The sequence below is a fragment of the Pezoporus flaviventris genome, unplaced genomic scaffold, assembly GCF_033815535.1.
Source record: "Pezoporus flaviventris isolate CSIRO_AGI_PZ_B2104156 unplaced genomic scaffold, CSIRO_AGI_Pfla_v1 ptg000040l, whole genome shotgun sequence".
Classification (NCBI taxonomy): Eukaryota; Metazoa; Chordata; class Aves; order Psittaciformes; family Psittacidae; genus Pezoporus; species Pezoporus flaviventris.
Genome location: NW_026892588.1, coordinates 6,541,368 through 6,568,462, shown reverse-complemented (window position 1 = coordinate 6,568,462; position 27,095 = coordinate 6,541,368). Strand labels below are relative to the sequence as shown.

Genomic DNA, 27,095 nt, shown 5'->3' with positions numbered 1-27,095 from the left:
CACTGAGGCCACATTCTTATGTTTGGAAACAATGCATGAGCTTGTGTGAGCTGGACAGATCAAAACTAAGATTATTTTTATTTGTTCTGTTTAAATAGTGTCATCTACTCAGATTTTACTAAATAATGAAAATGCCAATTAGAAAGAATAGCCACTAAGACTGATCATCCCAGTGATGGAAAACTATAAAACAGCATTCGACAGGTCTTAGGAAGCAATGCTAGCATTATAACGACAGTATTCTTCTTAGCCTTTGGCTACAAAGTCCAGGAATTCAGCCTACTATATAATCAATCCTCTACAATCCACAAGCATTAAATTCATCATTAAAATGTTATTCTCCCTTTCCCAAACCTTCCATGTAACAAGCATCTCACTAAGATGAAAGGCATTTGTTATGGAGAACAGCCTTAAGGAAAGCAAAAAGAGCAAATCTGGAAAACATATTCCTATTTTTCTGGAAATGGGTAGTATTCATAAAACATTTAGCGAGTTCAAGGTCAACTTGTTCTCCTGTATATTACTCATAACAGGCCTTTGACAACTCACTGACAGTCAATCTAGCAGCTGAACTGAATATGTTGGGCCATCCAGTTTAAATAAAAGATAAATCTTCATTGTGGAAAGACCACTACTAAAACAAGAACAGCAAAAGGCTTTTCTGTTTCTGAAATTTCAATTAAAAATCAAGAAATACATTAACAAAAGAGAGGAAATAGATCTAATTTTGGAAAAAGGGGGTTACTTGAGCAGGTGTATACATAAATGGTGAGAGATTGTAGTCCTTCACCGTGGGTTTTGTCTGCTCGTTTAAGTGAAACTTTGTAATCCTGAGCATTCCAGAGATTGCCACCCTCCCCTACCCCCAGCACACCATGTCTGATAAAACGATTGATGACCAATAAGACATTCAAATTTTTCAGTTACAATTAATCTGGACTTACCTTGTCTTTTCACTCCCTATGCAAGACCACCCTGAAGCTTTTTCCCTATATTGACTGTTTCTCAGTATGCTATGTCATTGAGTAATAGGTATTCCCTAGTTGCTCTTGTCTACTGAAAAATGAGATTACACTTATTGGATTGGAATAATGAAATTTTCATCTGATTTCAAAGCTGGTGAAAATAGCAGCTCAGGGAGACAGACATATATGTTTTGGAAATCCAAAATACCAAATTTTGTATCCATGCAAATTCTGAAGTTAGGTCCATTTGTAATTCAAGTACTTTTTCTTGTTGTAGTTACTGTCACCATGAATCTTGAAGAAGTTGTCTGTCCATGCATGTCCTAAGTGATATGGATATACATGTCATATACCCACCTTTTATAAAAGACGTCCTCCTAACTGCATAAAAAACAGTCTTATATGGTGTATGTTGAAGACAGATGGTCCTAAAGAACCAGCTCATGCCTTCCCTCCACCACTTCCAAATTGCACAGCTATTTCTAACATAGTGAAAGTACATTGCATCACCAATAGCCTTCTCTGTTTCAGCAAGATATAAATTGAGTAACAACAAGCAATTGTTTTGTGGGTCGGTTCACGGATTAAAGATCAACTATAAATTGAGAGGAGTATCAAGTTCACAGTATACTTTGTTCCCTTTTGGAAACCACTACCCGATTTTGTTTTTAAAGCTGCCACAAGTTTTCAACAGGATTCTTACTCTACGACCTCCATATCTTTCATCAGGTAGCACCCACTGAATGACTACTGTAGATGTCAGTGTCAAATTCTTCTGCAGATATCCAGCTGGACTCTCTACAGGGATTTAGCTGGAAGGATTTGCTGGAGGAATGATATTACTAACAGTTCCACCTCTCCCACTCTGTAACTTTGAAATATCACCTATAAATATTTTGAATATGCTCATTATTTAAAATTTAAGATCTCTTTTCCAACTTTGTAATGTATTATAGAAATGGCTTTCTGCCTATAGTTATAATGTATGTCAGTAGTCCCGGAAGACAGCTGACGAGCACAGTGAATCGGTCTATATTTGGAAACATCTGCTGGTTTATTTCCATGATGCACAGTGACGTGCTATTCTAAGAGGAAGAACAAGTCTGGCACAGGAGACATTAGCTTCTGGTTATTATAGTATGATACTGAAGTTGGGATTCCTCTACTCTAATTTCTCTTAATCAGCCTCTGGTGGTACTTCTCCATTGACTAAAGGATACCAAAATTGTTGCTTAATGGTCCTCTGACTGTCAGACTGTTTGCTGAGCAAATAACTCCCACCACTAGAGAGGCAGCGTTTCAGGTATCAACAATCAGCTTCCTGCATATCATTTTGTCATTCCTGAAAGAGAAGCATATAGAAAATGCAATTGTGACATGGAGGTGAAATTGAAATTGACTTGGGAGTGGCTTTGGTTTGAGGTGTCTCTAGATTCAAGATGAGGCAGTAAAGATCTAGGAGAAGATTTGCTTTACCATTCATTCTATAAAGCAGTCACACAAAAACCTCCGTAGTATCATCAAACTTATAAAAACCCAGATGCGTATTCAGGAGAATACCCATTGGTGAGTCAGGAAAATATTGCAAAATATTGTTCATGATAGTGCAGGGGAAATAGTGCTTTTAATTATCTGTAAAATAATTGGAGAAGAAAAAAGATGTGTGAATAATCTTAGCAATGTTGTATGGGTGGGGTAAGGCAAATTACTGTCTTTGGTGCTAGGGGTGGTTTGGACTCTGATTTTCAACTGCCCAAATTTTAAAGGCGTTTTCGTAAGTATTTCCATGGTGGTCAACTGTCTATCACTTTTGAATAGACATGGACATTGAGCTAGCTCCCTCTGTGGTCTTACCCATCACCATTATGCCTATGGACTTTTGTTCCAGTGAAAAGGCAGGAGTTAAACCTTGCATAGGTTCAGAATCAGACCATGGCTTTTGTTTTTCTCAATGATTATCAATGGTAAATTTAAATTAGAGCTAGAAGAGAGCATGGGGGCTTAGGAGACCTGAGACAGCACATTTACAAAGTGTTGTTAATATGGTATTGTTTGAGGTTTGGATGTTTTCCGACTGTGTCTGTCTTCAATCACACTGCTAAGTGTACTGACAGAAATTTTGGAGAATGTTGAAGAATTGTTATTTTGAGGAGCATTCGCACAAAACCGTATTTAAAATTCCCTTGAGCAGTCAGTATGTAGAAACTTCACAATATATATATTGCTTCTAGAGCAACATAATTCTGCTGGCCAGTGATTCTTAGCTTTAGGAGGCTGCCCCAATTTAGACATCAATGGAGTTTTTGTTCAGCAAAGCTTAGGAGGAGTACATTCTGATCTGTCGGATTCAATTTGATTTGTCAAAATTCTGAAACTCTGCTCTCAAAACTGCAAAAAGTAAACTATCCATCAGCTAACCTGAAAGTAAGACAATAGTCTAATATAGCTCCAATATTTTGTCCTAAATGTTATGTCAAGGCTGTCTATCATTAATTCAGCTCTTATATAAAATATTCTTGTAAATAAAATACTGTACTTCATGGACAGATGAGCCACACAGTTATATTTTCACAATTATGTTTTCAAAGAATAGCAATCTCACTGTTTACACCAGTAAAGAGTGAAAGAAACCCGAGGGTGAAAAATAAAACAGTACAAAGTTTTGTGAAATATGTGGGCTTAGAATGAAAACTCATGAACACTTGGAACAGTTGGACTTTTAGCATGGAATACATCTTAATAATTTTAATGCTTTTTTCTAATGTATTAAATCAACTTTCAACAGATAAAAAGTGCCAAAAGAATCTTAATGCCAAAATACTTTAAAGTTTGTAAGAAATGTAAAATAAGTGCAGCGTGTAATGATGAAATGGGCTGTTCCAAAGGAATGCACTCCAAACCCAAGAGCTAGGGATGAAAAAAATAAAAAGAATTATTACTTAAATCTCATTTAAGAGATACAAAAGAATCAATACCTTGAAAAAACAAAATCTATGAATTTGCCCTGAGGTGAAATGCTATGGTGATATGAAAAGCTTTTATTATGAGTCTGCAAAATCCTTGCATATCATAAAAGAATGTTTCATGATCTTTTTTCTTTATAGGTTGTTTCATGCTTGCTTATGTTATTCAGAAACATTTTACATCTTTACCTTCTAAATAGGCTGAAACAGCATTGTTCAGCTAGCCATAAAAGAAAGGAGTGACTGATTATACCAGTGATTTTTAAGAGGTGTTTTTGGTTTTGGAGTTATAAAAGTTATGTCCCAACACTTGCGATGTTGCCATCCCACACATGAATAAAATATGATTTAAGCATCTAGAAATCATGAGATTGGCTTCAAAGCCATGAGTTTGAAGTGAGTACATTTGGCATGTCTGGCCTTCCGGGTCTTGTGGTTTTAGAAGTCAATTCCTAATTTTTCCCCACAATCATGAATAGAGGTTTTTAATTTTTTTTTTTTTAAATGAGCACTGGATGATTTTACACAGCCATGTGACTCTAGAAGCTGATGCTTAAGTATGACAGAAGGAATTCAGATGCCACAATAACTAGTGGCCAGTGTATTGTTTGCTAATGCAGATTTTAAATGCCACCCTGAGAGAAGGTTAAAAAGACCCAAAGTCTTTCTGCCAAGGCTGCTTTTGTTTCTTACAGAGATCAGCTGTATCAGATTGAAATCTTCCCCCAGGCTCTTTTTCTCTTGTTTTTCACAGCCAGATCCCTGTAACCATCAGCTCTGGCAGTTAAATTTCTTTTTCACATCTGTACGAGGAGCAGTGAAGCTGAAACCTCCTGGAGAACCTAGCAAAGCTGTGCTGTCAGCTTGCAGAGTCATTCTGGTGGGGTTCTGCTGCTGGTCCTTCCACAGCTGGGGAAACGGAAATTGATCCTGGTTCCTGGACACCACTGCTGATACTGTCTTTTTATCGAGACTCACTTGTTTCTCTAGATAAAATTGGCTCTATTGAGAGATTACAGTCTCCAAGGGCCTCATCAAACCTTCCCGATGAACAGGATTGGTCTGGATTCAAGGGCAGCTGTCTTGCTTCCTCTCATTCAGATTACCCTGTGGCTCCCGTGTGTCTTGCAGCCAGTAGAGTCGTAGCATCTGAGGTAGGCTTCAAGCTACATGTGGTTGCATATCTGAAAGTGATGTACATGCCTATGATCACAAAATATACAGTATTTCTTCAGGGAACTGCACACTAATATTTGAGTGTATTCTAACCTGGCAATACAATCTTATGGTTAGAATAGGTCTATGACATCTATTGGATTATCAAGTTTGATTTGATAGTTAGTAAAGCCCTGTAAAAAACCTATAATGATGTGATGCTAGTGGGAGCTATGAAAGCTGTATCAACTATATTAACCCAGTTGCCTCATGAGCCACAGTGCAAATAATCCCAGCACAGGATTGTTCCTCTGAAAGGAAATAATCAGTGTATCAATGAAAATACGTGGGCCAAATGTACCATTGTGTTCCAATCCCCCCTCCCCCTTCTTATTCCAAATAAGAGCAGTATATTTTCTGATTTATGGTGTTGCTAGTTTTCTTCTCATGATCCATCACTTTACTCTTACCCTCTCCTACCCTTTCAGGGTGGCAGACAATATAACTTTGTAAGATGTATTGGTGTGGGTATGATGCTGAGATGGGATTTTTGTTTTTTCATTCTTTTGGTAAGGGAAGCTGAACGGACTCATGTAGATAGATGAGTGAAGTGAAGTAGAATATTACTGAATAATCTTCAACCTTGAATAAGGAAAATGAAATACGGGATGCCTAATGTTTCATTGATATCCATGAAAATAGACATGAAAATATCTAAACCTCTCTTGGGAAGAAAATTACGGGGACCACATGCTAACCCATGGGTCCTGTGAGAAGAATGGCCTTGACAGCCAGTGGAACAACAGGGATCCCATGCACCTCTCCTTGTGTGACCCTAGGGAAGAGGCTGTGTGTAGCGTATGAAGGAGAATCAAAGCGTGTTTGGTGACTTCTCAATGCAATGCCTTCCTCTTATTTCTGTGCAGAAGCTAATACTGACTTAAAAGAAAACTCAAGTTTTGTGTAAAATGAGTAAAATACAACTGCATGTTTCTTAATTTCTGTAGTAATTTCATGATTATGTTTCTAAAAGAAAGGATGCATTTTTGTTTTCATAATTAACAGGAAATACATGTTATACATTAAATGTGACACAAGAGAGATGAATTATGCAGTAAACTCTGTGTGCTGATCAGCACAAAGCCCAAGGCACATTCAGCAGAGTTTCTATGAAGATCTGTAATGAGTTTCAAGTACATAATTTCCTGATGGAGGATAAGAAAACATCCATCAATGCTAATTTTCCCACAGTTTTTAGCTTTTTATGAATACTTTACAGCTTGCAAAAAAGATGAATTTCTAAAGTGCAACTTGAGGAAACTCTTAGTAATTAGAGTATTCCTAGCCAAAACTAATGAGATCTGAACCTTAAACATGGGGATGGTTCAAAGTCAACAGCCCCAGCCTCTAATTTCTTCCAAAAATGTTAAAGTAATTCCCCAAATCTGGACACAAATATCTTGCTGAACTCTAAACCAGAGTTGTCATTGTGCCTTCAGAAAGGCAGAATTTAAGTGTTAGGCTCATTTGTGATTTGGTAGTATTTTTACACAGCATTAGAGATTAAATGGTCTAAAAAAGCAAACTCAAATGATATTGGAGCTTCTGAATACCAAGCTTGAGCTCTCTGTGAAGCTATGCTGACTTTGCAGTGGAGCATATGATCATATATACTGGTTTATTCTTCTCTAAGGCTTCTGTCAAGCTGTTGCAACAAAGACATCTTGATGTTTTAGGAGTGAGAAAGTGGATTTCAGATACTGGCAGGGAGGCAGTGGCAACTTTTCTCATTAGGCAGTTGTCCATTTTATTTTGAGATCTATTTGATCTGTTTCAGGCTGCAAAGTATTATTTTTGCTAGTGTGTGTTGCTTATTTAATGAGGAAACGCTATATTGCATGTTTATATAATTTCTATATGTATTTTTATATAATGTATATTTACACATTTATATAATTTACATTTATTGACATATATTAATATATATTAAATGTGTAGTGTAAATATAAACATAAATATATTAAATATAAATATTAGACCTGTTATAACAAGGTAATTGACTCCTTAAAATTCTAGTGATTTTGGAGAATTTAGAGGCTGTCAAGCCAAGAGTTGTAAAGATCTTTCAAAGACAAATGTTAAATCAGTGTGTGTGGAGGGTAAAACTCCCACACTGGAAGAATCAGGGTATTATTTATTATTTAACTATATCTGTCTCCTGCTTATGTCCCTCAGTTATGTTAAATGAAACCTCTCCCAGAGGAAATCACTACTCTTATTCAGCCACAATTTAAGATACTTCTTTAAAGGTAGAATTTAAAATTAATGTTCAGGTTTCTTAACACAGATTTATTTCCAGCACCTCTTACTTGAATCAAAAGGCTTTTTTATATCTATAAATCATATTTGATTTGATGAATTACAGAATTAAAAGCCATGACTTACTGAATGGTCTGCAAGTTTGAGATTCAACAGCAACAAAAAAGTAACTTCATATATGTTGAATATATGTGAATAAATTGAAAATTATAGAACTTAAGGACACTTGAATTCTGCAAGACAATCCTCACTCTTCAATTATGGTTCAGTTCCAAGGCAGAGCTAGTTTCAACCATGTCAGTTTTTGTCTGTATTTGCAGACATTCAGGAACAGGGTTTTGTTCGCAGAAGTGTTTTAAGACTGTGCCTTGTATAAGTACAGGCATGAGGAACAATACTGCAGAGACACCATATATCTTTCTCTTTTAAACTTTTCAGCTATTCAGACACAGACTCAGTTCCATGGGACTGGGTAACCAAGTTAGGAAAAGTAAATAATCAACTCCATATTACTTTGGATTTCTATGAAGAGATTATATCCTGATTTTTTTTCACCCCATCTACCCAGTGTTCAATATAGTTATGCAGAGAAAATAGGATAGGATGTTTCATGCTTTGCTATTGGGAAGAAAGGTGAATTTATTCTTGATTAAGGTAGGCAAAAGTAAGTTGTTGAGCTCTGGTGATAAGAAAAATATTATTTTGTGATACAATAAAGAATAGGAATATAACACCAAATATTATTTGCTTATCTTTGATGAAAGCAAAATTTCTGTAGCCTGATACTACATTCATTTCCCTGTTCAGTATTTGGTATGTCAAGTGTTCATACTGGATCTTAAAAGGTGCTCAAAAGCTCAAGAGTATATCAATATTTGCAGCATAAAACTGTTTTCTCTTTGATCATTCAAGCTTTCCATCACTCTAGGTGGTCCTAACTAATAAGGCACTGTGATCTTCTTCACTACTTGATTCCAGTAGCCATGCAACAGACCACATGCAATTAGTGCTTGCCATTATTGTTTTAGTCAAATACCAGCACTTACCTACAAATTTATGATCCTGTTAGTGAATCAGTTCCTTTTAATTACATATTTATAAATCATGTCATATATGGGGACCAAAATTTCTCTTTTAAGAATTTAAACATTCTGTGTCTTTTTCTTTAGGATCTGTTTCCCTTCAAGGCAAAAACCTGTGTGAATATTTAAATATATTTAATACCGAGCTGGAGTGCTGCTCTGATGTTCCATAAAAGCATGTACTATGAAAACCGGAAATCTTCCTTCTTCTCACGGTTTCTGTATGAAGTTGTATAAGCATCTAGTTTATCAGTTTGACATGCCTTTGCAATGCCCATATAGTCAGCATTAAATTGCATATACCTGCTTCAGCGGCCCTTGTCTGCCTAGTTATGGATGTTGGGCACTAACAGCCTTACTCACTTTATTGTATTTTATTGAGAAAGCTGAAAAACGTATATGCAGAAAAGGAATTGGCATCCTCAGAATTAAATACCTAGTTCTGGTTGTTTTTCCCAGGCAGCTATTTGTAATTATCTTTGAATCTTTGAATAAAGATGATTGCACAGAGGACACAGGTTAAGGTGTCCTGTCCTAATCAAGGGGAAATTGCGGCCATAGCATAACAGTCACACTGAGCAGATGTCCAGGTGTAGAACAGAGAGATATGTATATTTTATTTCAATATTAGAGTCTAATGATAAATGAAGAAGGGTTAATGAAAAAATTTGCATGATGACAGTTTATTCTGAAAGGAGCTTCAACCAGGAAGTCCCCTCACAAATGTCCTGTATTTGAAAAAGTTCTGCTGATTTTGAGATTACTGAGAATCAAGTTGCAAGGGAAAACTAAGGAATGGCTTACGGGTACAAACCTGATCTCTATAGAAACCTTAGGCCCTCTCTTATTTTGATTTTAGTTTGATTTGATTTGCTGGTCTCACAATCTTGAAAGTGTATGCTTGTGATGAGATCGTGGTAAGGTATATAAGTTCAAGAAAGCCCTTTCGATGCATAAGCAATTCCTGCCTCTGAGTTTTTTGATAGTAACCCCCTGTCCCCAAATTTTATGTAGGCAGCAATTTGTGTCATGGTCTCTCCAGTACATACATAATTTGCGACTTAGAGATACAGGATAGTCATTGGTTCCTGCTGTAATGGCTATTTTAACCTTACTCCCAGACCAGTTACTTGACTGGGATACTTGATTAGGCTGGATTATTTTACAGTAAGACTTTCTGGTGCTCTGAATGTCCCATGCACAGCCCCAGTAATCTGAAGCACTGAGCACAAATTTTCAGCCCTACTCAGCTGAAGAAAAAAAAAAGAATTAAAATTTAACCTTTATCATTTCATTGCCATACAGTCCCTTAGTTCCACATAGTCCTTAGATTTAGGGTTAAAAAACCCTGGTAGTTAAATGCTAGTGGAACATACAGATTTGAGACTTTATTTTCATCCATTTTAACATACAGGTGTATATTCTAAATAATTCTGAAAGAAATTGTTTAATTAAACTCAAAAGAGGGGAGATGTCTGCCCCAAGAGAGGACTGACAAGATGGATTTGCTCTGAACTGCCTGGGATCATTTAAAACCAATGAATTAAAAATCAGATAGTCAGTGAGGGCTATAATTTACACTACAGATGTGGTAAAGCCTTTTGTGTTCATACTTACAGAGAAAGCATTAAACTACAGTGATTTTTGATTTTTTTTTTTTTTTTTTCTTCCCACCAGGGAGAAATGTGAAACTCAATTTTAACCCTGATTGGCAAGGTGCTAATTTGTCTGACAAGTTGTTGGAATCTCAGCATGTTTGAGGTATCCTTGATGTATCAACACCTTCATGCTGAATGAAGGATGCCTTTAATGTGTAAATGTTTAGTACGTATCCTATATCTCATTAGCCAAGAACAATACAAACCACACACAGGCAAGAAGGGTCAGAAGCAAGCTCCAGTCAGAGAAAAATGTTTTATGTTCTAATTAAATGAGCAAACATTTGCAGTACATCTCATTTGCAAATAGCTTATCAAAAATTGCACTTGAAAGTTGCAGCTGAATTTCTGTCCTAAAGGCCTCATGAATCTAATATCATATGGGCACCCTGAACTCTAGTGCCATGTTGAAGTACTGATACCTTATTAGTGCATGCAATATCACCAAATATTAAGAATAGTGGAAGAAAAACAGCTGTTAAATCCTCCCACAGTTCCAAACTCTAGTCTAAGCTATAAGGTAACTTAAAAATTATGTTTATATGTAACTTAAAAAATTTAACTGTCTGACTCGTATGTTAAAATGAAAACATTTCTAGGGCAAATTAAACCACTTTCTAGGGAAATACCATCTCCATTTGAATGAAAGGTAGAAGAATCTGGAGTTTGATTTCATGCTGTAAGTATACCAACACCAAAAGGAAGCCAAGCCAGTGAAAACCAGGTTCTTTGTTCTAGCTGTTCCCATTACCCTTCCTATCTCCACTGCCCTTCAGCAGTCAAATAGCAGTGGCAAGCTGCTCAGGAACACCCAGACCTCACTTGGGCACTTCTGTCTGCTGTCACTATTCTCCCTTCCTGGCGAAGCCTCAACAGGGCTGGTGGGCTTGTTACTAACTCCCTTATGCATTCCACTCTGGCTCTGGTTTAGGTGGTGCCTCTTGCTCTGTCTAGACTGAAGCATAAGGTGGGCATAGGCTCATGGGGAGGACCATGGAACTTCTGCTCCATTTGGAACCCCTTTAGGGGAACACCTGTCTCATCCAGCCCTTGCTGTGGTCCTCACCAGCATGCCCTTCTCTGCAAGGCCATGTGGGCCACTGGTGTGCTGCAGACCTCTGGCTAGCTACATTTCAATGCTGCATAGAAGAGGTCCGAGGACCTCTTTTTATTACTATTTATCTACAGTACACAAAATCAGCTTAATATAATTTGTTATTTCAGTTGCAATTGCTCCCTCATAGAAAGTTAGGGTTGGAAAGGACCTCAAGATCATCAAGTTCCAACCCCCCTGACATGGGCAGGGATGCCTCACACTAAACCATATCACCCAAGGCCTCGTCCAACCTGGTCTTGAACACTGCCAGGGATGGAGCATTCACAACCTCCCTGGGCAACCTATTCCAGTGCCTCGCCACCCTAACAGGAAAGAATTTCCTCCTTATATCCAATTTAAACTTCCCCTGTTTAAGTTTTAACCCGTTACCCCTTGTCCTATCACTACAGTCCCTAATGAAGACTCCCTCCCCAGCACCCCTATAGGCCCCCTTCAGATACTGGAAGGCTGCTATGAGGTCTCCACGCAGCCTTCTCTTCTCCAGGCTGAACAGCTCCAACTTTCTCAGCCTGTCTTCATACGGGAGGTGCTCCAGTCCCCTGATCATCCTTGTGGCCCTTCTCTGGACCTGTGTATGGGTTTATTCCTTCTTTCTGCCTTTCTTTTCCAGAGGTTGATCCCTTTGAACTGCTGAAACCTGATGTCTCACAATCAATAGTCTGTAAAAACAATAAGATCAACAGTGAAAAGATTCAGATTTTCTGCCTATAAATTAAGATTGCTGGGCCACTGTGATGAGTCTGACTTAAACTTATTGCTTGATAGAGGAGCAGGGTGAGAGGAAAGAGATTGGAGACAATGGGGAGCTGTTAGTACAGTATTGATCCACTTCATATAGATAGCTGAGGGAAATATGGATGTGTAAACTTATAATAGATATGACTGACAGATGTCATTTTCTGCTTAAATGCTAAATCACTGATAGACCCTGTGACTAGAATTCTAAGACCCATATATGCTATATTGAAACCTTGCAATATGATCAGGAATACTTGCCTGGTCATAAGATCAGGTTTTCCAACGAAGGTGAAACAGAAGTCTAGTTTCTGGTTTTCTGTATTTAATTTTTTTTTTCTTGGGGTGTGTGTCTTTTTTGAATACCGGTGAGATCATATTTAGTTGTTGTGGGCAAATAGGAATATGCAAGACTTGAGCAGAAGTGCTGTAGTGTGACATGCTTTGGTATGAATGCAAGTGTAGAAACGATTCCTAAGATGAATTTGCCTAATATGTGAATAAGGCTGGGATAACAGTACCACATTGATGGAGTAGCAGCAAGAGCATGGGGTCAGTGGGTGAGTGGCAGACCTGTGTGTATATGGTTACATGGGGCTGCCTCATGGCACTGCCTCAGCCTGTTGGTTAGAAGGCAGGGTGTCATAGCCAAGAACTTGTATTAAGCACTTAGCTCTTACAAAAAAGAAAAGAAAGCAAGTTCTTTTTCATGAAAGGATTGAAGATTCTTTTATGGCTTCAGGCTATCTCATGAACAGTCTGTCCAATAAGTTATTGCTAAAGTGATTACAAAAGTGTTGTGGCAAGTATTCCAAGTTCACAAGTTAAACCCTAAGTGAACTGACCGCAGCAGCTGGGTAACCTGTTTCTGTACTTGAATTAGCCAGTCAGGCACAGATTAGTTAGCTGTGTAAATGCTCATGATCATGAAGTTGTAGGCTTTACATAAGTTCACATCTCAAATTCATGTTCCTACTACTAAGACAGTTTATTAAGTACTGTTAAATATTTCCCTTTTACTACTGTCTGGAACTGAAATCAGAAAAGCTACAAGAATTATTTAGGTCTTACAATGTTCAATTTCTTTCTGAAAATTAAATTAGCTGGCATCTATTTGAAGAAAATGAGGTTTTCCTCATCGAGATGGGACTGAAACAGGTAATTGGAAGAAGCACAATAAGGAAAGAAAGAAAAGCCAGGCAGATAGAGCAGGTATGTGACCATACTTTTCATGGACATTTTGACTTTCTTCTTATGTTCATTTACTTTGTCATACAGCTTCATGACATACAGTTTCATGTCACAGTAGCAATAATCTTAACAGAAAACAAAATTGTCTGTAATCTAATACAACAGAGACAAGTATTTATATATTTAACTTCAATTTCGGTGCTTGTGCTGAAATCAGTGGGAGTTAGAGGAACCTAAATATACTTACAGATGTTGTGACAGCTCTATTCAAGCACAGGTTTTCAAGTCCACATATAGAGTTATGGTTTTGTTAGGGTAATGATCATAGAGCATTTGTCTATTCCTAATTGATACAAGTAAATATTAATTTCCAATTTGAATCCAGCCTTCAAATACCTAGACATTTATTGTTGCTGATGTTGAAAATGCTGCTGCTGAGAGCTGGATGAGCTTTCTAGCTGCTCTGAGGAAACCTCTCAGAGCTGTTTCTTCTGCCAGGTTCCTGGCAACCTCTTTGGGTACATTGGGATGTCTGCATGGCACTGGGCCCACTGTACTGCTGAGACTCTAAGCAAAACAGCAGTAGCCATAGGTTTGTCTCTAGGTATATTTACTTGGCTCCTTGCTCTTTCCAGCTGGCAGACACTGGAATACAAAACTGTTTTTCCTCTCTAGACTCCTTCCTTTCATGTCATATAAGGGCATGCATATATTTAACATATAAAATCATAGTCTGTCAGCCTTGATACTACTATTCTCTTTTCCCAGATTAAAAAAAGCTTATTTATGGTTAACTAAAGCTTCAGCTGATTTAGAGCACTGCAATTCATTGACTCAGCAGCAGTGTCAAGAATATGGCCACTTCTAGTTTTTTCTCCACAAAAGTTTGCAGGGCACTGAGTGTCATTTTCAAGGCTTGTGTCTATCTAAGGCATTTGAAGGTCAAACCCAAGTGGTCTGTGGTCATACTCTGAAATCAAGTTCTTCCAAAACTGGTATCTCCTGATAAGGAAACAATATGCTGGATGCAGAGATAACAGATTTCTGACTGAAAGGCCTACTTCTCTAGGGTTTGCCCATGGGAGTAAGCATGGTGACCTTTGCACTCCTGGATAGTGGGTCCCAGCCACAACCTTTTTACCGAAGAAATCACAATCAACCAAAAAAGAACCCCAAACTTCCTCTCAACATAAAATAAGGTATCCCAGCAACTCAGGCAGAGCCAAAAAAATGTTGAACAGATCCTTATGAAGTTTCAGTTTGAACTGAATTCAGTTTATGTGTATTAACAGTACTCAAAGTACGGGCTTTTGGTGTTTGTTTTTTTTTTTTCTAAGGGAAAACCTGAACAGAGCTTAGGAGGTAAACCAGAACTTGACAGCTGGGTACTGGTGCAAGATTTGTACTAGGTGTTAGCTCTTCCTTAGGCACCCAAATGAAATAAGAGACAGCTAAAGGCTTCTACCACCCAGAGCTCCTCATGATGTTTATGGACACACTTTGAAATCTCTAAAATGTTGCCAATGGGTTTTGAAACCCAAATGGGACCTGGGCAACACAGCCTGAGAGTTGTGTACAGCTCCTGTTTTGTGCTGGTGCCCCCAGCACAGAGGATCCACTCTGGTTTCTCAGGGACAGCATTTGGTTGTTAAATTTATTCCCCATGGGGCTTTCCCCTCTTTTCCAGTCTACTTCAAAAATGACAGGCAGAACCAAAATCCCATTGGATTAAAAGAAAGTGAAAAAGAGAGATGGAACTCTAAGCAAACAAACCAAAACAGTTTGAAATTTTTACTTCAAAAACACCGCAGTATTTTACCAGCAGTATTTTAGCAAGGACTGAATTCATTAGCACTGCCTTATTCATGCTGCTATCATTAAGAGTTCTACTGTTCAAAGACATTTTAAAGAGGCAACTCTTTTACTGCTTTGAAATATCTCTGCCCAGGAGTGAATCTTTGCATTCATTTTCAAAATAATCAGTCTTCCACGTGGAAGCTGTGTGAGTTTATGTAAGACCATCAGTCTTAAAAGACAAATAAAAAATAACAGGCTTCCTTATTCTACCCACTTTCCTTTTCACCATCTCCTTCCACATTTCCTTTTCTTCTTTGTTATCCAGTAGCAGGTACTACAGTCATGTGGTGGGGTAACACGTGCATGCGTGCACTTGTGCACACTAAAGTGTGTCAAGGCTCAAAAAATGAAGACTAGAACCTCTCAAATAATTTCTTGTTTCTTCTTCCTTCCTTTTCCCTTTCCTTTATATGTTCTCTGCTAGCATTTTGTAACGCTGTTAATTGCTGTGATACTGTGAATCCATGGTTAACTGTGATCCTAAACTGTTATCATTTCCAGTGCATCTTGACGCCGAGCAGTGGCGAGGTGTTTTTGTGGTGCCAGAGGCAAAGGTAGAAGCCTGCGACCTCTGTTAAGTTACTCTTAAGTCATTCTGACCCATTTAGGTCCAACATTAGGTTGTTGTTATAGTTTATTCTTTCTATGGCAACTGAGCTCTAATTGAGAACATGAAAAATGTGCTGGATGTGGGAGATAGAGTAAAAAGCATGCTTTTGTTCTGAAACTGGGAATCCCAGCAGCGCAGACTGCTGCAGAAACACGACTTGAGCTTAGCCACCTCAGTGCCTCTGACAGGCACTGAAGTCAGCTACTTAGTTCAGTAGTGTGAACGGACAGGAAGTCAGAAACATGAATGCAATGTCGGCAGCAAAGTTAACATCACTTCCTTGATAAACACTGTGTACACTGACAAGCTGACAAACACATCCATCTCATTAGGGCAATCCTGCCCTACGTGTTTCTCTAGCTGTCAGATACGCTATTGTACAGTTGCGCTCCTTATGCTGAAGCAAGCTGCAAAATTATTGAAGTACTTTCTCAGGATTAAAATAAAGCACAGAGATACAATGAATGTGGAATTCCTAAATGCGGACGGAGATGTCAGCACGGCCGACGCAGCGGATTTTGCAGGCTCCTGCTTCTGGATGTGGTGATAAGAAGATGACCTTTTGGTAAGTAGCCATACACATGGGTGGCAAAGGCTCAAGTCAAAAGATTTTCTGATTTTTTTCAGGATGATTGTGTGATAGCAGGTAATGTTTTCAACTGAAGATAATAAATAGCAAGTTCTGAGGGAAGGGTTTCCCTTTGCTGGTAGACCAAGGGAACCAAGGAGCAGGGTCTGTTACTGTTCATTGCGCGAGTTTCGGAGGCTATGAGACTTCATAGCAGGGGGGAGAAGGGGGAGGTTTGGTGGAAGCGGACTACAACTCCTCCTGGCTCCGGCCTCGACACCGGCACGGGCGCTGCTGGTGCGGGAGGGCCCGGGGGGTGCTGCCATGACAGCGCCGCGCCGCCACCTAGCGGCCGCCTGCGGGGAGCAGCGGGGCCGGGTCGAGTCGGGTTGAGCTGCCGGGCTCCGGGACCCGTACCTGGGCTGTGTGTTTGCTCCTGCACAGAGGAGGGAGCACAGTTGTGAATACAGCATCTGTGATGCGTACAGGTGAGGCCAGGTGGCCTTTAAGAGTGACTTTTTAACTGGAAAAGCCCACTGCTGTATGTCACCTCTTTTCCATCAGCTGGTTTTCCCTTTAATATCTGTATTTGATGTAAAACTCTGTTGTTTTTTTTTTCCATCCGGAATGCCCAATCAAGTCCTCTGTCTGGGATATCTTGATTAACTGCACAATTCGAGGAACAGGATTGGGCCCCAAGGTAAAAAACAAGTAAACAAAAACTATCCAAAACTGTTGCTCAACTGTTGCTCATTTTCATTTTACCTGCATTTCCTGCAGTCACATCGTTTATGTTATTAAGGCCTTGATACTCTGTCATACAGAAAGACAAAATTAAAAGCATTATCTTTTAATACCTTATCACTCACCTGTCTTGTATCAGCCTGCTAAAGATACTGGCAGAGGGAGAGCGTATGCATTTCTAAGGACAAGCTCTATAACTTCAAGACTATAGTTTCCTGAAATGTATAGAGCTGATCTATAGAAAAGTAAAATAACAAGCAAACTACACTGTGTCTCAGTTAAAGTGCTGCTGTCAGTCAGTGTAATTCCCACTAGCTAACAATAAAATTGTTTTGACATGCAATCTTGTGCACACTTCAATAATAGTTACCTAACAGGGATTTTCACCCATGAAAACATCTTTTTTTCCACTCACTTAGTATCACGAAAATTTTGATGTGATACAAGTCCTGTTGTAAAGGGCACCCTGTCAATGACAGCATCACCAGAGCCACCCTGTAAATTGCACTGTAAAGAACAGTCATGTACAGTGCATCTGTTATATTTCATAATAAACCCTATCTTATCGCCAGGGACAGATGCTTCAGTTTCTTACAAAAAAATACTGTCAGACCAGATCTGCAGTGCTTGTAATTGGAAATTTAGGGTCTCCCAGTTGTCTTTGCCTACTTGAGCTGCAGTCAGGCTCCTGCCTGAGCAGAGGTGGAGACTTACTTTGGGTAATTACAGAGCTAAAGAGTGCCCAGCTTGCGCTTACTCCCACAAACATTGCCAGCATCCAGCACAAGCAGGGTCTGATGCAGCGATTACAAGACAACTCCTCTGTTCCCAGCTCCTGAATGCAGCTGAGACTGCAGCAGCCTCTGCAGCCACTCCAGCTGTGTTTGCAAAACAGCTGGACTAAGCACAGGAGTCTGCTGATCCCGGCTCTCCACCACGCTCCTGCTTTGAAAAGTCATGCAGGGATGTGGTTTTGCTTCCAAGTGGAAGAGATCTGTAAATGATTTGAAGGTTCAGAGTTCAGGGGTGGCTTGGAAAAACACCCGTCAGGCTGCAATGCCCGTGGGGGACCTGTCTGGTTAGCTGGGGTGTCTCTGGGTATTTCTGGCATTTCACCTCCTGACTGAAGTCAGGAAAACTCAAAGAAAAAATATGGAAAAAATGCATCCAGACACTTCCAAACTTGGAAACCAGTTTCCTACTGTTTAGTCAAAGGCAGGAGTCAGTTCTTGTGTTACCCACGCACCCCTCTTTGAACTAGAAAATAGTCACAGAAGTTTCCTTAAAAATACCAGATAAGCAGCATAAATAGCTGCCCAAGAATCGGAGATATTACTAATTCCTATTCATTAGACATGTGCAATATAAATAACTACTTGTTTCACTACTCATTAATTACAGTGAGATGCCTCCAGCCCTGTCACAGGCGTCCAGGTCTGCTTCCACACTGTCTCCTTTGAATAAATCCATGTCGTCATTCTGCAGGCTTGTACTTCCAATGAAAGGAAATGGGAAAGGCTGTGCACCACGGGCATCCTCCTCTACCTCTGCAGCTCTGGTTCCTGGGGATTTAAGAAGAGAAGATGGGCTCCAGGGGGTAAGATACAGCCACTAATTTTGTTACTGGCATAATATCTTGTGTCTGAGGTACAATTCCCAGATGGCTTTCTTAAGGCATCTTATTGCAAATGCTTCTGGGGAGTTTTGTAATTCATCTCAGCAGTATATGTAAACACTACTTAATGGATGCCTTTAATGCTGTCTTCTTGCTTCCAGGATTTTCACTGGGTCACTGCATCGGTGTTGAAGCTTTCTCTGGGGCTGCGCACCCATTGCCACACAGCTGAGGGCAGGGAAAACCGTGCCATTTCAGCTCAACTTGATTACAGGTTTTTGACTGAAACATGCTTTTTTAAATTTATTTTTGTTATAAAGAAAACCCTGAGTCACAAAAACTTACCTTGTAAATGGATTGATTTTGAGGAAAATATATAGAGAAAAATACATATAGGGGAAAAAAAAGGAATTCTTCAGTTATTAGGACAATTGCATGTGGGAGCCCTGTAGTCAGCAAAGCACAGTGAGTTGTGGCATAGTAGTCAGTGAGCCTGAGAGGCAATCAAGCAGGGCAAGGACTAGTATCCCTGGTCTCAGTATATCCCACTAGTGCCAATTTGCATTGTAGAGTTAATTTAAAATTCAGTAAGTCAAGGAGAAAGTGCCCATCAGCCAGCAGGTACAGCATCTGGTGAGACAGGGACCTGTCACACTTAGACCCTTGATTCAAGGTGATCAGGGAAAGACTTGTGCACGGGAGGCAAACTCAAATGCCCCAACTCTTTTTTTGTGTGATGCAGATTTCCTTGTTTGTACTGACTCCAATGTAATGGAGATGAATAGAATAAAAAATTGGGCCACCTATTTATACTCTCATTTTCTTTCCTACATCTCTTCTGCTTGTAAATGCTCCATGATTGCCCTCCACTAATTTTGTTTAACTTCAAAACTAGGGCTGGTGGGAACTGAGGACTCCCCAAAATTAATTGTATTAACAGAAAGTGGTGATGCGAGGTCAAGGGGAAGTGCAGGACCAGAGTGCTCAAAATACCATCAGCTATGTCAGGAAAACAGATGTGCTATTACTCCTTTCTGCATATGGGAAATAGTCTCAAAATCACGGTCTACTCTGAATAGCTTAAGAAAAGTTTTTATTCCATTCTTCTACTTTCTGCTTTTGAGAAGGGATTCTAGCTTTTTTCCACACATTCCCCCCCTCTTCCTCCCTCCCTCTGCCCATCCCCCCCCCCCCACTTGTTTTTTTGGTCACTGTGAAAAACCTTCAGAAATTTATCTACAGAAATTCTTTCTGGTTAAAAAAACCCGACCAAACAACAAAACACAAAACCCAAACAAAACAAAGGAGCACCAGGGGTAGGGACGTCTCCGGGGCTCCTACTTGCAGTAGTCCATCTGCTGGACTCTGTGGGTGGCTCAGTGCGCATCACAGGGGAAGCTAAGACCAGCCTTTAGCAATAAATTTAAGTTACGCTGTTGTAGGCTTGTGCCAGAGCTTAATGCTATGCTAATGAACACTGTAGAGGGTGTATGCACACCTTAACTTGATTTACTAGGAAATCAAAAGGTAATGCACATTTGTAGCTGATAATCAAAAATGCAACTGATTTATCTGTTGACAGGAAAGCGCAACACAAGACTAGAACTTCATAAGGATCCTGCCTCCAGAAACCCAGCTCCAGGCGCTCTTTTGATTCTGAAGTTATGCCCTGCCTAACTCACTGCGACCTTAGTGAGACAGTGCACATTGCCCAGCAGCCATGCTTCTGTGTTGACTTGAAACAACAGGACCTACTGCTGTTGTGCTGACCTTTGTTCCACAGAGGTAGGCTCACTATTTAAACCATATGTTGAATTATAACCTTGTAAGTAGGAGGAAAACTAAAGCATATTTCACTGGGTTCTACAAAAGCACAGAATGGGTGCCATTTTTATCAAGGTTTTATGTGCGCTATCTAAACACCAAACCGTTGTGCTGTACAATGAAATTTAAGGTGAGCTGTTGTATTACATGTCTAGAGGTGACTGCATCAGTAGTAGTCCGCAGTTTGTAGCCCTTGTCTCAGGATTCAAGGCTGATGCTTACAGATGAGTTTTTAGGTGGTGAAGAAGGACTGCTAAGATTAGAGCTGGACATTTGATTTTCAGAGGTATGATGGGCTATTTCCTAGGGTGTTTTAAAGCTGCTCAGGATGAGCCCTTGATATTTGGGTAGTTGAAACACAAAGTGCTCCTATGTTTTTCTGATGCATCCAAAGGTAATGTGAGTTTTGCAAGCTGGTCTTGCTGTTGGGGTTAGGGCTGACATTCTCCAAAACTGACTGTTTGAAACTGTACCTGTCTTCTGTTAATTAGGATTAGGTGGGGTTCATGGCTAGAAACCTGAGCTAAGCAGAATGTTAAATGTGGTGGGTTAGTCCTGGGCTGGAGTGCAAAGGATGTCTCTGCTTGGCTTGCAGCTGCGATGCTATACCTGGCCTTGGTTACATTACTGAAACTCTTTGGGACATAGCTTTCTTGTGGAAGATTGGAATAAGTGGTATTTTTCCTACCACAGAGCAATGGGCTAGTAGCATAAATGGATTGTATATGTTAAAATGTATTAACGTGCTCAGCAAGCTCCATTAGCTAATTAAATGTTTTTTGGACCTGAGTTTATCTAGCACCACTAACTAAATTCCACAGTAATGCTCGCAGTGAATCCATTCTGTGGCCCTTTAACTTTTCAAGTCTGTGAAAAGAAACTTTTTTTTCTAATATATGTTGCAAGCTTGGCAGTACTTTCACCAGGAAAGGAACTGAACGGTCAGGATTTCTGCCAATTTGGGCTGAAATATATGTGGAAGAGATGGTGAGAGTTTTTCTGTCTTCAGAAATTCAGCTTAGCCTAAGTTTGTACTTGAACCTGATTTTAATTTGCATCTTAGCTTCACATATTGCATTTTTGACTTTTCTTAATTTAAAAAAAGATACAGGTAAAGCAACACCGAAAAGCCTAGTCTAGTTTGCAGCAAAAAAGTGCTCTAATCCTAAAGAAGTGAGAGTTAGTGGCAAGCTAGCTCATGGTGTTCATTCTTGCTTAGATACAGTGAAGGCAGATTAAGGATAAATTACTGTGAGCAAATGTCTTGTTTTCTGTATGACTCCACCTCTTTCTGGCATCCTGCCCTGTCCCCACCCCTTGCACTTGTCTGCATGTCTTAATGGCAGTATTCATGCAGCTGGTAATTTATGTGTCTGAGAGAGAAGATTTACACAGAGCCTTCCCTTCAGTTATTCAGAAAATTTTAGATACAGTATTTATGTGATTTGTTAGGTCCCAAATTCCGACTTAAAAATCACAGTTTTAAGGGCTAAGCTCGAGTGAGAAAAATTTTAAGAGAAATGATTTAAACTAGAAGTGAATTGTTAGGTTGCCGCTTTACACCTGGTTACAAAAGTTTTTCTTCAAAAATAAATACAATGCCTACTGTAACATTAGCACACAGCCACTCGGCTTTGACCGAGGCAGTTTGATGTTCTGCTCTGAAGACAGACAAAGCTGATCCAGTTACTGAAACCTACTTGATTCAGTTGGTGTCTCATGTCATAAACATGAATTGTTAATTTCATATTACTCATAACAGGCGCACTGTGAATGTTTGCAGAGTTTATAAGATATCAGTTACAAATGTGATTATACCAGCCATTCCTCAGGACTGACACCAGTTTCAAATTAGAAGCTGACAGGCCTCACCTGCTCCTGAGTTCACTGATAGGTCACCTTCTTGTCATTTTGGCATCCCCCCATCAAAATGACATCTGTGTTCATGAAGGGACAGCGAGGGACTTGAAGTTGTTAGAGTTGTTGAAGAATAAGAATAAGGTGTCATCTACTCCAGTAATGTACTGCTCAACTTTGGCCTTTCAGATGGCTTGATGCTTGTAACACCTGACAATGTTTCCAGATATAAGAATAGCTGGATTGGAGGGTCAGCAGTTGTTCCCTCTTCTACCCATGGATGCTAAGCATTCAGCTCAGCCCTAGCCACAGGGTGTAGACAATCCTAGAGACTTGAGCAAAGAGTTTGTAAAATGCCTTTACTTTTCTACATACGGGAAGAGGAGATTAAGATAAATAAACATTCTTTTCAGAGGCCCTCGTTACACATCCATACTTTTAAGCAAACAATGTGTGAAAGACAAAAGGTTAATATTGTGCAGCAAACAACTGAATACAAAAGTTTTAAACTTTTTCAAGTTGTTGGACATTTCCATTAATTTCTTTACATGCTATTCATGTAGATGCAAACCGTGATTTTATTTGGAAATATCCTGACTCTTGAAAACCTGTTTCTTCTTAATAGAAGATTCTTCACAGTCACTCAATTTAATAGAGTTTAGTTAGGTCAGTCCAATTCCTCCTACATCTTAAAAGCTAATCCCAAAGTCTGTATTTGATTTCTGCTATTAAACATGTAAATGCCAGATCCAAGCAATGTCAGACTTTGCAGGTTAAAGATTTGGGCTCCTTAGATTTCAAAGGAGTTAGAGTTATCTAATGCAGGTGTACCATCTATGGAACAGTTGTACAGCTTTCTTTTTAAGGCTTGGATTTTACCTGATGTTAAGTAAATGTGTGCAAAGAATCTCATTCAAGTTGCCTGGCCCATTACTATACAGAGGAAGGTCTCTGAGTGATGGGATGTTACAAGTTCATGTGCACTAGGCTGGTGGGAAAAGAGAACAGACATGTTTGTGAGAGGGTAGGCAAGGATAAATAAGATGTTGAATTACGCTTTGCCAAATGAAGGGCTCAGAGCAGCCAAGGAAAATATTTTTGTTTTCTCCTCACAAATTAGACCTTTATTTTTGTCTTAGGCACTGTGGCTAGCAGAGCTGTAAGGACATTCAGTTATCATAGTTGCCATCATTCTCTGAAATCTGTCCTTGACTTTATTTTCTGCTCCAGGAAATGTTATAGTATTGTTATTTCATCTATACTAAATAAACCTAGTGCCAGATTCCTTATGGTGTAAACAAGCATGACTTCAGGAAAGCAATGCTGATTCATGCTATCCAAGTGTCTGATTCTTAATATAAAAGGGAACATGTTACAAGAGAGTAAACAAACAGAAGCAAAATGTTGTAAGAACTCATGTCATCAACACAGAATTCCCCCCACAGAGTTCAGAAAGAGAAACAAAAAATAGCTAAGGTAGACTTGCAGAAGGCACCACATTTTTTATTTTCTTTTTAATGATTTGGATATTGATCATTTTTAATCTTCTTCTCAGAACAACCAAGAGATCTATTATAGCTTGAGCCAGCCATGAAAAGCAGGTCTGTTCTTTAACCTGCCCCAATTCACTTGGACATATTTTATATCTCCAGGGATTCAGCCACGAAGTCCATTAGAGCATCAGATGCAGTGAGGTCAAATCAATTGTCCATACTGCAGAGAAGGTAACCATCACTTACTGTAATTCTCCCCCGTCATGGTAGAGGAGAGGAAAGGTTAAAAGCTGTATTACCATGAGGCTGTCTCATCTATCTTTCTGTATATTGGTAATACCTAAACATTGCTTAAAGAACTGAATCTTAAATCTGTGTTAAACTGGATTTAACGGTTAGATTGCCAGACCAACACATTTGCTAATGACTTTTTTTTCCTTCAAGGAGGAGCATTAAAAAAAATACCTTTTTTAAAACATAAAGCAAAAATTTTTATATTGTCACGTCCAAAGCTATACTGAATGTTCATCTCAGGATGACCGGAATGACTGATATTTATCCTTCTCCCTGTACATAGATATATTTACCTATGAAGTAATTTGCTGTCATCTCTTTAAGCTGGAGATGCTGAGACAGTCCAAATACAAAAGAGGAAGTAAATTCAGGATGTATATTTTGCACTGTAAATCAAGTCCTTATGTGTTTGCACTCTAGGATGGGCAATAATAATTGACTGAAGCAATCACTGCTGTGGGAAAACAAACGTCCTGGCAGTGTTGCATCTGAAGGTCAAGCCTGATGACATAGTAAGCACCTGAACTCTCACTGACTCCTGGGGAGGCAGAGGGTGCTGAGCACCTCCCGAAGCTGGCCTGGCAGGGACAGATTTACGCAGCTGCTGGGGCTGGGGGCGAGAATGCTTTTTCTCTCCCATCTCCTTCCACTGGGGCTGCAAAGTCATTTATTTCCATTACAGGGCTGTGGCATCTCTCTGACTCCTGCGCTCCATGTGTTAACTGCATGAAACTAGAGAGAAAATGCAGTTCTGTGCCAGGGACTGACTGTGTATTCCTCCTCCTCTGAACATTTGCACTGTGGCCCTGATTAATGTCTCATGAGATGATGTGCATGCAGGGGAACTATGCCCACCCCTGCCATGGGTATGAGAGCTATGGCACTCTGGCCTGGTTCTTGTAGGACCCACTGTTGAAGTGGGAAGCAATAATGAAGCTCAGATTTATTCAACTGTTTGTCTTTTCTAGGTTAATCTTTTCTTTTCCTTAGAGTTTCTTTAATCCTGAGCTGTTTTCATTAAGAAAGTGATTGAATGAAGGGGATATCAAGATTTTCCGTATTCCAGAAATCTAACATCTGTAGAAATCAGTAAATTTTTGTGTGTGTGTGTTTGTTTCAGAAGCTCAGCTGCCAAGCAAACACACCCGTGTATTTAAAATAGAACCAAAGTAGTAAAAAATAGAAGATAGTTAGGTACTGTTCTTCTAGTAAAAGTGTATAAAATGTGTTTCTGGGGCTGCCATATATTCATGATATTCTTCTTGGGAGACAGTGGGCTGAATTTAGCAGAAGTGCAAGAGTTGGTGATAGATTACAGATTAATAAGTATTTTTATTATGAAACCTATTTTTAAGGTTTTAATTAGGGTTTAATGCTTGGCACAGTAAATTCTAACTTCAGATAATGTGGGTATTCAGTAACCATAAAAAGAAACTGCTAAAAGTTTTGTGTGTGCTGAAGGAGAGATAAATGTGCTTTAGATTAGGTATTACATACCAATCGCTTAACTGCTTTTACTCTTCTGTTTTCTTTTTAGGATTTGCCTTAACAGAGACTCTGTGGCTCCTTTTCCTCAGTTTGTGTTACCTACATCTCTGAATTCATCCCTATGAATGTGTATTTGCAGGTCCTTTGCTAGTCCTTACAACAGTGCAGTTTAGCATTGTCTCGCTGAATAAACAGAAGCACTATAAATATATACTGGTTGACAGCTCCTTACAAAATTAAGCACTAAAACAGCTAAAGCTTTTTCATTTTAATATAAAAATTCTGAAGTAAATAAGGAGAATGTAAATCTAAGAAATAAATTCATCCAAGTCTGGAAAGAAACGAAAGCTTAAAAAGATGCTTTCCTTCATAATAGCACAAAATTAGGACTGCATGTCTCTTGCATGGTCTGTTGCTTCTTTGTTCTGGAGTACCTCTCGGATAGCTCACAGCTTAGTAGTACCCTCTCTGCTAGTACATGTTCTGCAATGCTAATTGAGAGAATGGCCCGCTGGGTTATTTAACTGAAACCGGAGTCTCAAAGATCAGACAAGCTTTGCTGTTCCTCAGCTTCAATGGATATCACAGCCCTGACTGAAAGAGCACTGAACTTAATAGAAAGGCTTTGGATCTGGAAAACTGCTTACTGAAATCAATGAGGGAAAGAGCTTTAACTCCAACAGTTAACACTTCATTCTGGCCCTTTTCTCAATAGATACAAACATTGGCTCTGTGATGCCTAGTCATTTTTTTAAGATCAATAAGGCAAACCTAAATTGTGCAGCAAATGTGCATTTACTGTCTGCTGTGTTAGCATTACAAGTCAGATCAGACTTTTGAAAAATAAGTGTTTGATTTTACAATAATTCTACCCTCTGCAGAAAACAAATGCATTTTTAAGGAAATCTCTTTATCACTAAGGAATTCCTCAAGAGTTGTAGATAGCTCTTAGTTGACAGACTTCCTTAAAGAACTCCTTTTTCTATGTCTACAATAATTAAAATAAAAGTTGTCCTTTGAGTATTTGACATTGGCAAGATGTATTTAGTTTAATTTTCTCCAAATGCTAAAGAGGTTGCTACAGTTATGTGGAAATAGTTAGGTCTCATGAAAATGAGAGCGATTCAGATTATCTGAATTTGCCATAAAGTAATATATTCAGATGGACTTTTCTGATTCTCCTGGTCATTCTAAGGCAGCGTAGTAATTGCCTGCTTGTCACATCAGGAGTCGGTGGCATTTCAGAGAATATCAGTGTAGGGCTTTGGGGATAAAATTCTCTCCTAAGTAACCAAAAAAAAAGGCAGTCCTGATTACAAAAAGTGGTGACATTAAACAGAACTGTTCTGAAAACATGCATCAAAAAAGCAGAAGAGAAGTGCAGTTATGAGCAAGTCTTAACCTGTGTGCAGCTTGGGTTGTGTCATAACATGACTGTTTCATATTAAAGATGAAACACTAAAGCACTAGCAGGAAGTTACCATCATAATATTTTCTTTTGAAAAGTATTTGCTCTGTTAAAATGTAAGATGTCTTTAATTAATAAGTATTTAGATCTAT

At 39.1% G+C, this 27,095-nt stretch overlaps 1 long non-coding RNA gene across 2 annotated transcripts in view; it reads right to left on the bottom strand.

Moving 5' to 3' along the window:
* Positions 1 to 11,827: 11,827 nt before the first annotated feature.
* Positions 11,828 to 27,095, bottom strand: part of LOC133275413 (uncharacterized) — a 29,938-nt gene continuing 14,670 nt past the window's right edge. For both annotated transcript variants that reach the window (XR_009745504.1, XR_009745503.1), the window contains exon 5: positions 11,828 to 11,918. This is a non-coding gene — a long non-coding RNA (uncharacterized LOC133275413). The remainder of the gene's footprint in view (positions 11,919 to 27,095) is intronic.